Genomic DNA, 16,061 nt, shown 5'->3' with positions numbered 1-16,061 from the left:
TTCCTATTCATGAAGCACAAGACTAAGAGATAGTAGCATAATAGCATTATAACCGTACATTTTCTTGTGGTTTGACTTAATCTCACCATGCTTCTTTGCATCCTGTGATCTTCCAATTGTTGTGAATCAAACACCCAGATTGGCAGAAATCCTGTGTTTTTAAATTCTCTGTTTTGCACGTGCATTCCTATCCTATTCCTGTCTATTTCCTATCCCTGCATTGTTGGAATCCTCCAATTCAAACGAGCCCTTACAGAATTACTTCTCTTACAGATAGTTGTCAAAGAAAACCTTGCGTGGTTTGTCCCGCTCCTGCTGCGCCGTCGTCCACCCCAGCTCAGCTGCTCCAACGACAGAAGGGTCCAGCACAGCAGGGATCCGGCCTCCAGACTGTCTTTCGCCGCCTCAGATCTTCTTCCCCGCCGCTGGCAGCCATGAAAACTGCATTACCATCATCAACCGAGCAGATGACCTCGAGGACTACACGGGTCCGCAAGAGAGGTCGCACTCTTTCGTGTCTGCTTACGTTATGCATCGCTTAATATTACATGCTACTTTATCGTCCTGTTCACCGATTAGACTCTGAGTCAGCTCCAAACTAATGGTCAAACTTGAGTTTTTAAATGGTTGTGGGGTACATATCGGGGCCGCTATCAATAGTATCTATCTACTATCTGGTTAATCTCCGGTGTCTACTATGAGTTTCATGTTGGGTGGGAAACAAACAGTAAAGAAGCCATTATCTGTATTTTTTAACTGAAGCCATTATCTGCCTGCTATTATTGGTTTTGGGTCTATCCACAGGTTGCTACCATCACTCTGGATTTCTGCATGCACTCCTTACATAATCTCACTATGTTTTATTCCTATGCATGACAGTTATTGTAAACAATGGAACTGAACATGTAGAGCAAAAGAGACGAGCCTTGCGTGGCAATAAAATTTCATGCAGACGTCGCTCCATGGTAGGCGCAAAGGCAGCCCCCCTCCACGCATTTCGGATTGTAATCGAGAGGAAGATATCTGTTCTGAGGGGGATTCAGAAGGAGAAGACAACTCCTATTTACCCCCTGAGGTCTTCGCTCTAACTTGGCATGCTGATGTTGGTTATATCATGCATATGGTGTCTTGCATTGCTTACTTTATACATCAAATATGTCATCTGCTTAGTTTAGACATCCTTTGTGCGAATGCCATCTGTTTAGTTTATTCATCGTTTATGTGAATTATGCAACGCCATCTTGTTTAGCCAGGCATCATATATGTGAATTTTGCAATGCCATCCTGCTTAGCCAGTCATCTTATATGTAAATTATATCAGGCCATCCTTTTTTTGTTACATATTACATTTGTCAACAATGTTAGTACATTCAACTGCTCTTCGTGTGCATCAGCCATTTGACACGGTGATGGCAAATTCTGGAGTGAAAACAAGGTCTTCAGAGCAGACTATGCTATCTGACGAAGCGCATATCTCGCTGGTTACGGATAGCTCCTCAGAGGAGGATTCAGAGACAGATGACCAGTCCTATTCCCCCCCCCCGAGGTGTATGCTCTAACTTGGCAGGGTTATGTTGCTCATATCGTGCGTATGGTGTCTCGCATTGCTATGTCATTTGATTAGTTTAGACATGCTTTGTGTGAATGCCACCTGTTCAGTGTCTAATTACCATATATGTGAATTATGCATTGCCATCTTGTTGCAAGACATTATATATGTGAATTATACAATGCTATCTTGTTGCAAAGGCATTATATATGTGAATTATGCAATGCCATGCTGTTTAGCCAATCATCATGTATGTGAATTATATCATGCTATCATTTTTTTGTATTACGTGTTCCATTTGTCGACAACGTTTGTATATTCAACTACTCTTCCTGTGCATCAGCCATTTGAAGCGGTGATGGAAGTATCTGGAGTGAAAACAAGGTATTCAGAGCAGACAATGCTACCTGCTGAAGCAGACATCTTGCTGGTTACAGAGAGCTCCTCAGAGGAGGATTCAGAGACTGATGACCAGTCCTATTTCCCCCCTGAGGTCTATGCTCAAACTTGGCAGGGTTATATTACCCATGTCATGCATGTTGTCTTGCATTGCTTAGTTTTTACATCATATATGGATTGCCATCTGCTTACTTGCTTACTATATAAATCATATATTTGAATTATATCATGCCATCATGTTTACATAGTACATACACATCATCTATCTGAATTATGGCATGGCAACCCATTTAATAAAGACATCATATAGTTATATCATCTCATCCTGTTTAGTGTTTACAGTCATCATATTTTGAATTATGGCATTCTATCCGTGAATGTATGTGAATTATGGCATGCCAACCTATTTAATAAACACATTATATAGTTATGTCATGTCATCCTGTTTACATAGTCTCATATTTTGAACTATGTCTTTCCATCTTTTTTAGTTAGCCATCATAATGTGAAATTGTGTCATGCTATCCTGTTTAGTTAGCCATCATATATGTGAAATTGTGTCATGCTATCCTGTTTGGTTAGACAACATAAATATGAATTATTTCATGCCCTCTTTTATTCCCCACTATCCATTGCACCTGTCTATCATACAATGTCTATACTTTCAATTACTTTTCTTGTTTATCAGCCATTTGAATTGGAGAGCGTGATGGCAGTATCTAAGGGAGTAACAACACGGTCTTCAGAAAAGATAGTGCTACCAGTTGATGCAGATAGAACCACGGTTGTACTTGCCCAAGGACCAGATCCACCACACATAACCCAGACTCTCGCAGATTGTACCCCTACCCAGTTGGACAGAGAACCAGCTACACCCCTTCTAACCCCAACCCCGGCAGATAGTAACCCAGTTCCAGTTGACACAGCACCGTCTCCACCACAGAGCACCCAAACACGAGCAGTTAGTAAGGGAACTGCAGTGCCCAAAGCACGAGGACCACCACTCCGAATCCCAACTCAACGCTTAAAGGAGAAGAAGATTTGTTCTCAGGTCAGGTTCTGTAGCTATGGTTCATACTCCTTTGCTCTTGCATTACTGTATTTACTCATACCAACTATTTTCAAATTTGAAGGATGGAATTGAAACTCCAATGGCGCAACAGGTATGTTTTAAACCTGTTTCTTTAACTGGTTTGCTGTTGTAACCTGCTCTATGTTGATTTCAGTTTCAATTGAATAAACAGTTATGTTCTCATGTCATGCACATTACAAGTGTTGTTATTGCTCTATAGTTACCCACACTTATATTCTGTCTATTCTGCTTTGTCTTGAACAAATATTATTTGAACTGTGTCTCTATCTTGATTTGGCAACAAAAACTAGAATGATATAGACCATAAAGTGACCATGGTACATAGATATATGTTTGTTTCATGCTGTTATCCTGTCCACTTTACTACTGAACTCATTTACCAAAATGAGTTTCATATACAACATGGTAAACATGTGATGTGTCTGCTTGTTTCTCTTTTAGAATGCGGACAAAATATTGGAGAACAGTACCGCGTTATCCAATGGTAAAGGAAGTAATGCAGATAAGGTTCAAGATAGTGAGACATCCCTGTTGGTCTCCAAGAAAGCTGATAAAAACTATCTTGACGACAGTGAGGGAACCCAAAAGTCCTGTCTTGATGTAGTGTTCGAGTTACTGGCCACTACTGCTGGCACAAGCTCTTCGAACTCGCTGCCTGAATCAGTTCGTCTTCTTGAGTCTCAACTTCAAGTTGAAAGACATCGATCAGATGTGCTGCGACAGGAAGCTGAAGGACTGAGGAAGTCCCTGCAGAATTCAGATGCATATTTTCTGGTGCAACAGCAAGCGCTGGAGGATTTAAGCGCCAAACAAGAGAAAGTTAATAAGCTTGCTAAGCATCTTGCCAGCATTATGGGTACCCAGGATATTGTTTCTTGAGATCTTCTGAAGTGGTTTCAGTTCTGGATTTGTTTTGCTGCGGCGTTTATTTGCGCTGGTCGCCAACTTTGACAACCAGTGTATATGATATGCTGCTTTGTTCCCTATATTTGCACTGGTGGCGAACTTTGATGCCCAGTGGATGTAATATGTGTAATAGCCGTGATAGCCTAGCGTTAGTTGCTTGCTTATTTATTTCCTTGTTGTCTTGTTTATTTGTTTGCTTGTAGTCATTGCAGTTCTTTTTCCGCGGTTAGCTAGTGGCTGCAATAACCTATTTTTTAAAACTAGGCCACAATAACCATGGGCTAATATTTACTGTAGTGACACTGGGCCTCCTACTGGCCGTAGAAACAGTGGGCCTTCTACGGGCCGTAGAAACAATGGGCCTTCTATGGGCCGTAGAAACAATGGGCCTTCTGCGGGCCGTATCATCAATGGGCCTTATACGGGCCGTATGATCGATTGGCCAAACATGGGCCAAACAGACCGCATTATGGCCGTAAACGGGCTAGAGTTGGAATCGTCCGTTCATGGGCCGACCATAACGGGCCATCGTTAATAGGCCGTATTTGATGACGCTATGAAAACGGCCCAACGTATTAACGGACCACAAACGGGCCGACTGTAACCACGGGCTGAATTTGGCCCACAAGCAGAAAATGACAGTAACGGGCCGTAAGTAAACGAATGCTGGAAATGAGCCCAAGAATAAATGGGCTCTGAGAAGGCCGAAAGATAACATGGGCTGGAAACGGCCCAACGGAATAACGGGCCGTTAATGGGTATAAAGTGATACACTGTTCATTACGGGCCAGTTTCACCACGGGCCGTTAATGGGTGTAAAGTGATACACTGTTCATTACGGGCCAGTTTCACCACGGGCCGTTAATAGGCCAAGAGTTACATAGGGCCTCATATGGGCCGAAAGACGTCATGGGCCATACATGGGCCAGAAGTGAAAACGGGCTGGAATCATATTGGATGGCCCAGATGACGCTACTGGGCCTAATTCGGATAGGGCGTAACGGGCCTTGGGTTAGCGGGCTGTAAATGGGCTATATGCGAACAGGCCGTTAACAGGCTTTCCATGGGCCGGCCCGCCACCTTTTGACCAAGTCAAACGGGCCGGCCTTTTCACAGGAATGGGCCTCTGTTGGGCCGTGCCACGTGTCGACGTATCATAGGCGCCTTCTGTCCAATGAGTGGATGACATCTGTCCCAACGATGAGCCGACACGTGTTTCCTCCAGCCAATGATGATTTTACACGTGGAAAATCCCCATTGGCCGGGGCTGTTAACGGGTTATCGGATCCAAAACCCGACCCGATAGCTTAACGGCGTTCCGTTACGGTGGATGCCACGTGTCGGTCACCCTTGACGAAAGCACTTCTGTGACGCGCGATTTATCGTCATGGAAGTGGACACTTCCGTGATGATAATTTTGGTAATGTCATGGAACACTTCTATGACAACACAGGTATGACTATCTTGATTCTGTCATAAATTTGTCATGGATGTACATGCATAACAAAAAACGCGACCTATTGTGACAAACACGTATCATCACGGAAGTGTATTTTGTTTGTAGTGGGTGCCCATCTTCTGCTATATGAAGTCTTTCATCCGAAGAAAAATCATAAGCAAGCTTTCGGGACGAGACTCCGCCGCCATGAGGCGTAACCTTGGCGGAACCAATCTAGGGCTCTGGCGGAGCTGTTCTGCCGGGGACACTTCCCTCCGGGAGGGGGAAATCATCGCCATCGTCATCACCAACGCTCCTCTCATCGGGAGAGGGCCAATCTCCATCAACATCTTCACCAGCACCATATCCTCTCAAACCCTAGTTCATCTCCTGTATCCAATTCTTGTCTCTAAGTCTGGGATTGGTACCTGTAGGTTGCTAGTAGTGTTGATTACTCCTTGTAGTTGATGCTAGTTGGTTTATTTGGTGGAAGATCATATGTTCAGATCCATTATGCATATTAATACCCCTCTGATTATGAACATGAATATGCTTTGTGAGTAGTTACGTGTGTTCCTGAGGACATGGGAGAAGTCTTGCTATTAGTAGTCATGTGAATTTGGTATTCGTTCGATATTTTGATGAGATGTATGTTGTCTTTCCTCTAGTGGTGTTATGTGAACATCGACTACATGACACTTCACCATTATTTGGGCCTAGAGGAAGGCATTGGGAAGTAATAAGTAGATGATGGGTTGCTAGAGTGATAGAAGCTTAAACCCTAGTTTATGCGTTGCTTCGTAAGGGGCTGATTTGGATCCATATGTTTCATGCTATGGTTAGGTTTACCTTAATACTTCTTTTGTAGTTGCGGATGCTTGCAATAGGGGTTAATCATAAGTGGGATGCTTGTTCAAGTAAGAACATCACCCAAGCACCGGTCCACCCACATATCAAATTATCAAAGTACCGAACGCGAATCATATGAACGTGATGAAAACTAGCTTGATGATAATTCCCATGTGTCCTCGGGAGCGCTTTTCTCTATATAAGAGTTTGTCCAGGCTTGTCCTTTGCTACAAAAAGGATTGGGCCACCTTTTTGCACTTTATTCACTTTTGTTACTTGTTGCTCGTTACAAATTGTCTTATCACAAAACTATCTGTTACCTATAATTTCAGTGCTTGCAGAGAATACCTTGCTGAAAACCGCTTATCATTTCCTTCTGCTCCTCGTTGGGTTCGACACTCTTACTTATCGAAAGGACTACGATAGATCCCCTATACTTGTGGGTCATCAGGCGCCTCGTACTTCCTATGGTCGTTGATCTCCATCTTTTTGTCCACAAACCACTTCTTCGCATGCTCATCATAGAGGATCTCGTCTGTCAACATGATCCTCGCATCTTTTGCGTCCCGTGCAAGTTGCAACCTCTCCTCTCAATCTATATGTCACCAAATGTCTTGGCCTTCTCGAGCTCCCATTTGATCGCCGCTTGTTGCTTCTCGAGCTTGATCTTTTCCCTCTCAATTTCCAGCTTCTTCTCCGCCCTCTTGCGGTCCCACTCCATTCTTTCTGTTTGCGCATCCAACATGAGCTTGTACCTCTCCTCCTTCTTGTTCTCCCTCGCCGAAAAAATGCCCGTCCATGTGGATAACATTTTGCTAGCCGCGGCATCACGGGCGGCATGTGCCTTCTCCCACTTATTTCCCATGACTTGGCGGTTGTCCTTTGGCACGGTGGCTTTTCCATTCGTCATGACAACATCGTCCTCTTCATCGTCCAACCCAATTGATTGGTTTGAGCTTGATCCATCATTCCTCTTCTTGCCGGACTTGAGGTCAGCCACAAGTTGGTTCCACTTCGGCTTGCCGTTCAATATGACGGAACAATGGATAAAAGAAAATGGCCTCTTCTCCACCTCATGATACAAAGTGGCCGCCACTGCCGTCTAGCAAACAACATATGTATGAGCACGAGAATGCAAACACAAGAAGCATATGCAATGGATGACAATATGAGGCAATCGAGCTTATGTGAGTTGCCACTCCCATCCCACTTTGCGGCCGTTTGGTCACTTGTGAGTAGTAGCCTACGTACTTGTTCACTTCCTCTTGAATGATCCCCCAATGATGTTGGAGAGATGTCACATTGCGGGTGGTCACGATAGGATGCGGATCCACATACTCCTTTCGCTCGTGATACTCCTTCCAAATCTTCATCAAATAGGTGTTCCCCTTCTGCTCGGTGCCGCATATTGGATCCATTGTTGTGGCCAACCAAGCTTTGACCAATAAGATGTTCTCAAATCTTGAGAATGCCAGACCTCTTGCCTTCGGCGGCCTGGTCTTCTTCTTCCTTTTGCTCAGATTGGGATCGGATGTTGTCCCAACCTCAAATGCGGTGGTGGCCTCTAATTCATACTCCATTCCGGTCGGATCTTCATTGTCATTCATCATGTTTGATAAGAACGCCTCCTACATGATTATGGTTTACAAGCATTCATCATGTGCGAAATAAACTAGTGGTCTATGCTAAAAACTGATCGGACAGGAGCAAACAAAACGCATAGAGTCTTGTTCGGTCACTCCGTCGAACATGTGGAGGGCAGCCCGGGCAGTGCCCGTTCCCGTGTTCATCCGCGCCCAAACGAGCTGGGAAGTCACACACGTCGACCGCCGGCATATGCATGGGTTGAAAGTTGTCCAGAATGGCCCAGTCGGTGGTCGCATCATCCTCTATCCCAAGGGGGTCGGACGCCGCAATCCGCTTCGGCGGTCGAAGGGAAGGGGTGCAGGGATCCGGGCGCGACGGAGGACACAACTGCTCCACCACGTCCGAACCTCCCTGCGACGCCGCCACCGCCTCCCTCTCTTGCTGCCGGTGTCACCACAATTTGCGGGCGACGTTCTTCGTCTTGCAAGTCGTAGCCGACGAATTGACACCGTCGACGTTCTTCTAGGCTAATAGGTTAGTCCCAAAAATCATATAAAATAGCATATTAATGCATATAAAACATCCAAAACAGATAATATAAATAGCATGGAACAATAAAAAATTATAGATACGTTGGAGACGTATCAAGTATCCCCAAGCTTAATTCCTGCTCGTTCTCGAGTAGGTAAATGATAAAAACAGAATTTTTGATGTGGAATGCTACCTAACATATTTATCCATGTAATTCTCTTTATTGTGGCATGAATGTTCAGATCCGTAAGATTCAAAACAAAAGTTTAATATTGACATAAAAACAATAATACTTCAAGCATACTAACAAAATAATTATGTCTTCTCAAAATAACATGGCCAAAGAAAGCTTATCCCTACAAAATCATATAGTCTGGCTATGCTCCATCTTCATCGCACAAAATATTCAAATCATGCACAACCCCGATGACAAGCCAAGCAATTGTTTCATACTTTTGATGTTCTCAAACCTTTTCAACTTTCACACAATACATGAGCGTGAGCCATGGACATAGCACTATAGGTGGAATAGACGGTGGTTGTGGAGAAGACAAAGAGAAGGAGATAGTTTCACATCAACTAGGCGTATCAGCGGGCTATGGAGTGTTGGAGAACGTAGTAATTTCAAAAACATTCCTACGCACACGCAAGATCATGGTGATGCATAGCAACGAGAGGGGAGAGTGTTGTCCACGAACCCTCGTAGACCGAAGGCGGAAGCGTTGACACAACGCGGTTGATGTAGTCGTACGTCTTCACGATCCGGCCGATCAAGTACCGAATGCACGGCACCTCCGAGTTCAGCACACGTTCAGCTCGATGACGTCCCTCGAACTCCGATCCAGCCGAGTGTTGAGGGAGAGTTTCGTCAGCATGACGGCGTGGTGACAATGATGATGTTCTACCGATGCAGGGCTTCGCCTAAGCACCGCTACGATATTATCGAGGTGTAATATGGTGGAGGGGGGCACCGCACACGGCTAAGAGATAAATGATCAATTGTGTCCAGAGGTGCCCCCTGCCCCCGTATATAAAGGAGCAAGGGGGGGTTCGGCCGGCCAAAGGGGAGAGGTGCGCCAGGAGGAGTCCTACTCCTACCGGGAGTAGGACTCCCCCCCTTTTCCATGTTGGACTAGGAGAGAGAGGGGGAAGAGGTGGAGGGGAGGAAGGAAAGGGGGGGCGCCGCCCCTTCTCCTTGTCCTATTCGGACTGGGGGGGAGGGGCGTGCGGCCCTGCCCTGGCCTCCTCTCCTCTCTTTCACCTAGGCCCACTAAGGCCCATTAAGTTACCGGGGGGTTCCGGTAACCTCCCGGTACTCCGGAAAAATCCCGATTTCACCCGGAACACTTCCGATATCCAAACATAGGCTTCCAATATATCAATATTTATGTCTCGACCATTTCGAGACTCCTCGTTATGTCCGTGATCACATCCGGGACTCCGAACAACCTTCGGTACATCAAAACATATAAACTCATAATATAACTGTCATACTAACGCTAAGCGTGCGGACCCTACGGGTTCGAGAAGTATGTAGACATGACCGAGACACCTCTCCGGTCAATAACCAATAGCGGAACCTGGATGCTCATATTGGCTCCCACATATTCTACGAAGATCTTTATCGGTCAGACCGCATAACAACATACGTTGTTCCCTTTGTCATCGGTATGTTACTTGCCCGAGATTCGATCGTCGGTATCTCGATATCTAGTTCAATCTCGTTACCGGCAAGTCTCTTTACTCGTTCCGTAATACATCATCCCACAACTAACTCATTAGTTACAATGCTTGCAAGGCTTATAGTGATGTGTATTACTGAGTGGGCCCAGAGATACCTCTCCGACAATCGGAGTGACAAATCCTAATCTCGAAATACGCCAACCCAACAAGTACCTTTGGAGACACCTGTAGAGCACCTTTATAATCACCCAGTTATGTTGTGATGTTTGGTAGCACACAAAGTGTTCCTCCGGTAAACGGGAGTTGCATAATCTCATAGTCATAGGAACATGTATAAGTCATGAAGAAAGCAATAGCAACATACTAAACGATCGAGTGCTAAGCTAACAGAATGGGTCAAGTCAATCACATCATTCTCCTAATGATGTGATCCCGTTAATCAAATGACAACTCATGTCTATGGCTAGGAAACATAACCATCTTTGATCAACGAGCTAGTCAAGTAGAGGCATACTAGTGACACTTTGTTTGTCTATGTATTCACACAAGTATTATGTTTCCGGTTAATACAATTCTAGCATGAATAATAAACATTTATCATGATATAAGGAAATAAATAATAACTTTATTATTGCCTCTAGGGCATATTTCCTTCATGGAGATGCCCATTAATAGATATCAATGTAAGTGAGTAGGGATTGCCATGCAACGGATGCACTAGAGCTATAAGTTTATGAAAGCTCAAGAAAGAAACTAAGTGGGTGTGCGTCCAACTTGCTTGCTTATGAAGACCTAGGGCGTTTTGAGAAAGCCCATCGTTGGAATATACAAGCCAAGTTCTATAATGAAAACTTCCCACTAGCATATGAAAGTGATATCATAGGAGACTCTCTATCATGAAGATCATGGTGCTACTTTGAAGCACAAGTGTGGCAAAAAGGATAGTAACATTGTCCCTTCTCTCTTTTTCTCTCACTTTTTTGGGACTTCTCCTTTTTTTTTTGGCCTTTCTCTCTGTTTTTTATTTCCTCACATGGGACAATGCTCTAATAATGAAGATCAACACATTTCTATTTACATACAACTCAAAAATTACAACTCAATACTAGAACAGAAATATGACTCTATGTGAATGCCTCCGGCGGTGTACCGGGATGTGCAACGAATCAAGAGCGACATGTATAAAAAATGATGAACGGTGGCTTTGCCACAAGTACGATGTCAACTACATGATCATGCAAAGAAATATGACAATGATGGAGCGTGTCATAATAAACGGAACGGTGGAAAGTTGCATGGCAATATATCTCAGAATGGCTATGGAAATGCCATAATAGGTAGGTATGGTGGATGTTTTGAGGAAGGATATGTGGTGGGTTTATGGTACCGGCGAAAGTCGCGTGGTACTAGAGAGGCTAGCAATAATCCATGGACTCAACATTAGTCATAAAGAACTCACATACTTATTGCAAAAATCTATTTGTCATCAAAACAAAGTACTACGCGCATGCTCCTAGGGGGATAGATTGGTAGGAAAAGACCATCGCTCGTCCCCGACCGCCACTCATAAGGAAGACAATCAAAAAACATCTCATGCTACAACTTCGTTACATAACGGTTCACCATACATGCATGCTACGGGACTCACAAGCTTTAACACAAGTATTTCTCAAATTCACAACTACTTACTAGCATGACTCTAATATCATCATCTTCATATCTCAACAAAAATCAGAAGGAATCAAACTTCTCATAGTATTCAATGCACTTTATATGAAAGTTTGTATTATATCCCTCTTGGATGCCTATCATATTAGGACTAATTTTATAACCAAAGAAAATTACCATGCTGTTTAGAGACTCTCAAAATAATATAAGTGAAGTGCAAGAGTTCATCAGTTTCTATAAAATAAAATCACCGCCGTGCTAAAAAGATATATGTGAAGCACTAGAGAAAAATTGCCTAGCTCAAAAGATATAAGTGAAGCACATAGAGCATTCTAATAAATCACAATTCATGCGTATCTCTACCAAAAGATGTGTAAATCAAGGATGATTGTGGCAAACTAAAATGCAAAGACTCAAATCATACAAGATGCTCCAGCAAAACACATATTATGTGGTGAATAAAAATATAGCCTGAAGTAAAGTTACCGATAGACGAAGACGAAAGAGGGGATGCCTTCCCGGGGCATCCCAAGCTTAGGCTCTTTGGCCGCCTTGAATATTACCTTGGGGTTCCTTGGGCATCCCCAATATTAGACTCTTGCCACTCCTTATTCCATAGTCCATCAAATTCTTACCAAAAACTTAAAAACTTCACAACACAAAACTCAACAGAAAATCTCATAAGCTCCATTAGTATAAGAAAATAAATCAACACTTTTCGTACTGTTGTGAACTCATTCTTTATTTATATTGGTTTAATATCTACTGTATTCCAACTTTTCCATGGTTCATACCCCCCGATACTAGCCATAGATGCATCAAAATAAGCAAACAACACGCGAAAAACAGAATCTGTCAAAAAACAGAACAGCCTGTAGTAATCTGAATAGTTCGCATACTTCTGTAACTCCAAAAATCCTGAAAAATTAGGAAGTCCTAGGCAATTTGTATATCAATCTACTGTAAACAATTCAGAATTTTTCGACGCTTCTGTGATTTTTAAAAATTCTAGGACTGAGCGCAAAGTTTCTGTTTTTTCAGCAAGATCAAATCAACTATTACCGCAAGCTATCCCAAAGGTCTTACTTGGCACAGACACTAATTAAAACACAAAACCACATCTAACCAAAGGCTAGATGAAATATTTATTGCAAAACAGAACCTAAAGAGCAAAAACAAAAATAAAATTGGGTTGCCTCCCAACAAGCGCTATTGTTTAACGCCCTTAGCTAGGCATAAAACACGAATAGATCTAAGTGTTATCATCTTTGGCATGCAATCCATAAATGGCTCTCATAATAGATTCATAAGTCAATTTAATTTTCTTTCTAGGGAAGTGTTCCATGCCTTTCCATAACGGAAATTGAAATCTAATGTTTCCTTCTTTCATATCAATAATTGCACCAATCATTCTAAGAAAAGGTCTACCAAGAATAATAGGACATGTAGGATTGCAATCTATATCAAGAACAATGAAATCTACGGGCACATAATTCCTATTTGCAACAATAAGAACATCATTTATTCTTCCCATAGGTTTCTTAATAGTGGAATCCGCAAGATGCAAATTTAAGGAACAATCATCAAATTCACGGAAACCTAACACATCACATAAAGTTTTCGGAATCGTGGAAACACTAGCACCCAAATCACACAAAGCATAGCATTCATAATTTTTAATTTTAATCTCAATAGTAGGTTCCCACTCATCATAAATTTTTCTAGGGATAGAAACTTCCAATTCAAGCTTTTCTTCATAAGATTGCATCATAGCATCAACGATATGTTTAGTAGAAACTTTGTTTTGATTATAAGCATGAGGAAAATTCAACATGGATTGCAACAAGGAAATACAATCTATTAAAGAACAATTACCATAATTAAATTCCTTGAAATCCAAAAGAGTGAGTTCATTGCTATCTAAAGTTTTGACCTCTCCAATCCCACTTTTATCAATTTTTGCATCAAGATCTAAAAACTCCGAATCATTGGAACGCCTTCTAACTAAAGTTGACTCATCTCCAGTCCCATATTTATCAAGATTTACATTGGAAAACAAAGATTCAATAGGAGTCACATCAATCACTTTAAGATCTTCATCATTATTTTCAGCCTCTGGTTTGGCGGCCATTTTGTTTACTAAAGTAGCTTGTTTATCAGAAATTTGACCTACCAAATTTTCAAGATGCGCAAACTGAGATCTCAAACCATAAAATTCCTTAGACATATCATCAAGCTCTTTATTCATGTATTTCATAAAACTTTTATGCTCCTTGAGTTCGTTTCTAAAGAAATTGTTATGCTCAAATTGTAAGGACATGAAGCTTCTAACATTATTTTCAATTTCGTCTAACCTTCTAAGGTGAGGGTCAACGTTCTTTGGAGGAGTCATGAAGACTAGGCAAGCAATCCAACACACGAGCATGTAAAAAGCAAGCGAAGAAGATGAACGGAAGAGGGGCAAAGGAAAGACGAATCTTTTCGAAAATCATTTTAGAAGTGGGGAAGAGGAAAACGAGAGGCGAATGACGAATAATGTAATGCAAGGGATGAGAGTTTATGATGGGTACTTGGTATGTCTTGGCTTGGCATAGATCTCCACGGCAACGGCGCCAGAAATTGGCTTAGTTGACGGGTGTTAGTGCCTCTTACCTAGCCTCCCCGGCAACGGCGCTAGAAATTCTTCCTGCTACCTCTTGAGCTTGCGTTGGTTTTTTCCTTGAAGAAGAAAGGGTGATGAAGCAAAGTAGAGTAAGTATTTCCCTCAGTTTTGAGAACCAAGGTATCAATCCAGTATGAGACAACGCACAAGCCACCGTATACCTGCACAAACAAACACCAACTTGCACCCAACGCGATAAAGGGGTTGTCAATCCCTTCACGGTTATTTGCAATGTGAGATCTGATAGAGATGGATAAATGGTAAAGTAATATTTTGGTATTTTTGGTTTATGGAACGGAAAGTAAAAATTTGCAAAGAAAGTAAATCGGAAACTAAAATTGTAGATCGGAAACTTATATGATGGAAAATAGACCCGGGGGCCATAGGTTTCACTAGAGGCTTCTCTCAAGATAGAAATTATTACGCTGGGTGAACAAATTACTGCCGAGCAATTGATAGAAAAGCGCAAAGTTATGACAATATCTAAGGCAATGATCATGAACATAGGCATCACGTCCGTGTCAAGTAGACCAAAACGATTCTGCATCTACTACTATTACTCCACACATCGACCGCTATCCAGCATGCATCTAGAGTATTAAGTTCATAAAGAACGAAGTAACGCCTTAAGCAAGATGACATGATGTAAATTAACTCAAGCATTATGATGAAAACCCTATCTTTATATCCTCGATGGCAACAATACAATACGTGTCGGTTCCCCTTCTGTCACTAGGATCGAGCACCGAAAGATTGAACCCAAAGCTAAGCACTTCTCCCATTGCAAGAAAAACCAATCTAGTTGGCCAAACCAAATCGATAGTTCGAAGAAACTCGCAAAGATATCAAATCATGCATATAAGAATTCAGAGAAGATTCAAATAATATTCATAGATAACTTGATCATAAATCCACAATTCATCAAATCTCGGCAAACACACCGCAAAAGAGTATTACATCGAATAGATCTCCAAGAACATCGAGGATAACTTTGTATTGAGAACCAAAGAGAGAGAAGAAGCCATTTAGCTACTAGCTATTGACCCATAGGTCTGTGGTAAACTACTCACGCTTCATCGGAGAGGCAATGGTGTTGATGTAGAAGCCCTCCGTGATCAAATCCCCCTCCGGCAGGATGCCGGAAAAGGCCCCAAGATGGGATCTCACGGGTACAGAAGGTTGCGGCGGTGGAAAAGTGGTTTCGTGGCTCCCCTGGAAGTTTTTGGGGTATTTGAGAATATATAGGAGGAAGATCTAGGTCAGGGGGTCACCGAGGGGCCCACAAGGTCGGGGGGCATGCCCTATCCCCCTGGGCATGCCCTCCACCCTTGTGGCCGCCTCGCGGCTCTTCTGACTTGCACTCCAAGTCTCCTGGGTGTCTTCTGGTCCAAGAAAAATCATCGCAAAAGTTTTATTCCGTTTGGTATTCCTTTTCTGCGAACTCTAAAACAAGGAAAAAAACAGGAATTGGCACTGGGCTCTAGGTTAATAGGTTAGTCCCAAAAATCATATAAAATAGCATATTAATGCATATAAAAATCCAAAACAGATAATAGAATAGCATGGAACAATAAAAAATTATAGATACGTTGGAGACGTATCAGGTATGCGATGGCATGTTTTAATAACTTCAACTTTTCTGAATCCAATCGGAACTATAATGGCAAAATAAGTTAGTCCAAGATCAAGGAGCGAG

The sequence above is a fragment of the Triticum aestivum genome, chromosome 3D (assembly GCF_018294505.1).
Source record: "Triticum aestivum cultivar Chinese Spring chromosome 3D, IWGSC CS RefSeq v2.1, whole genome shotgun sequence".
In the NCBI taxonomy this organism is placed as follows: Eukaryota; Viridiplantae; Streptophyta; class Magnoliopsida; order Poales; family Poaceae; genus Triticum; species Triticum aestivum.
The sequence above is the reverse complement of the archived record's forward strand: the minus strand, read 5'-3'. Positions refer to the sequence as shown.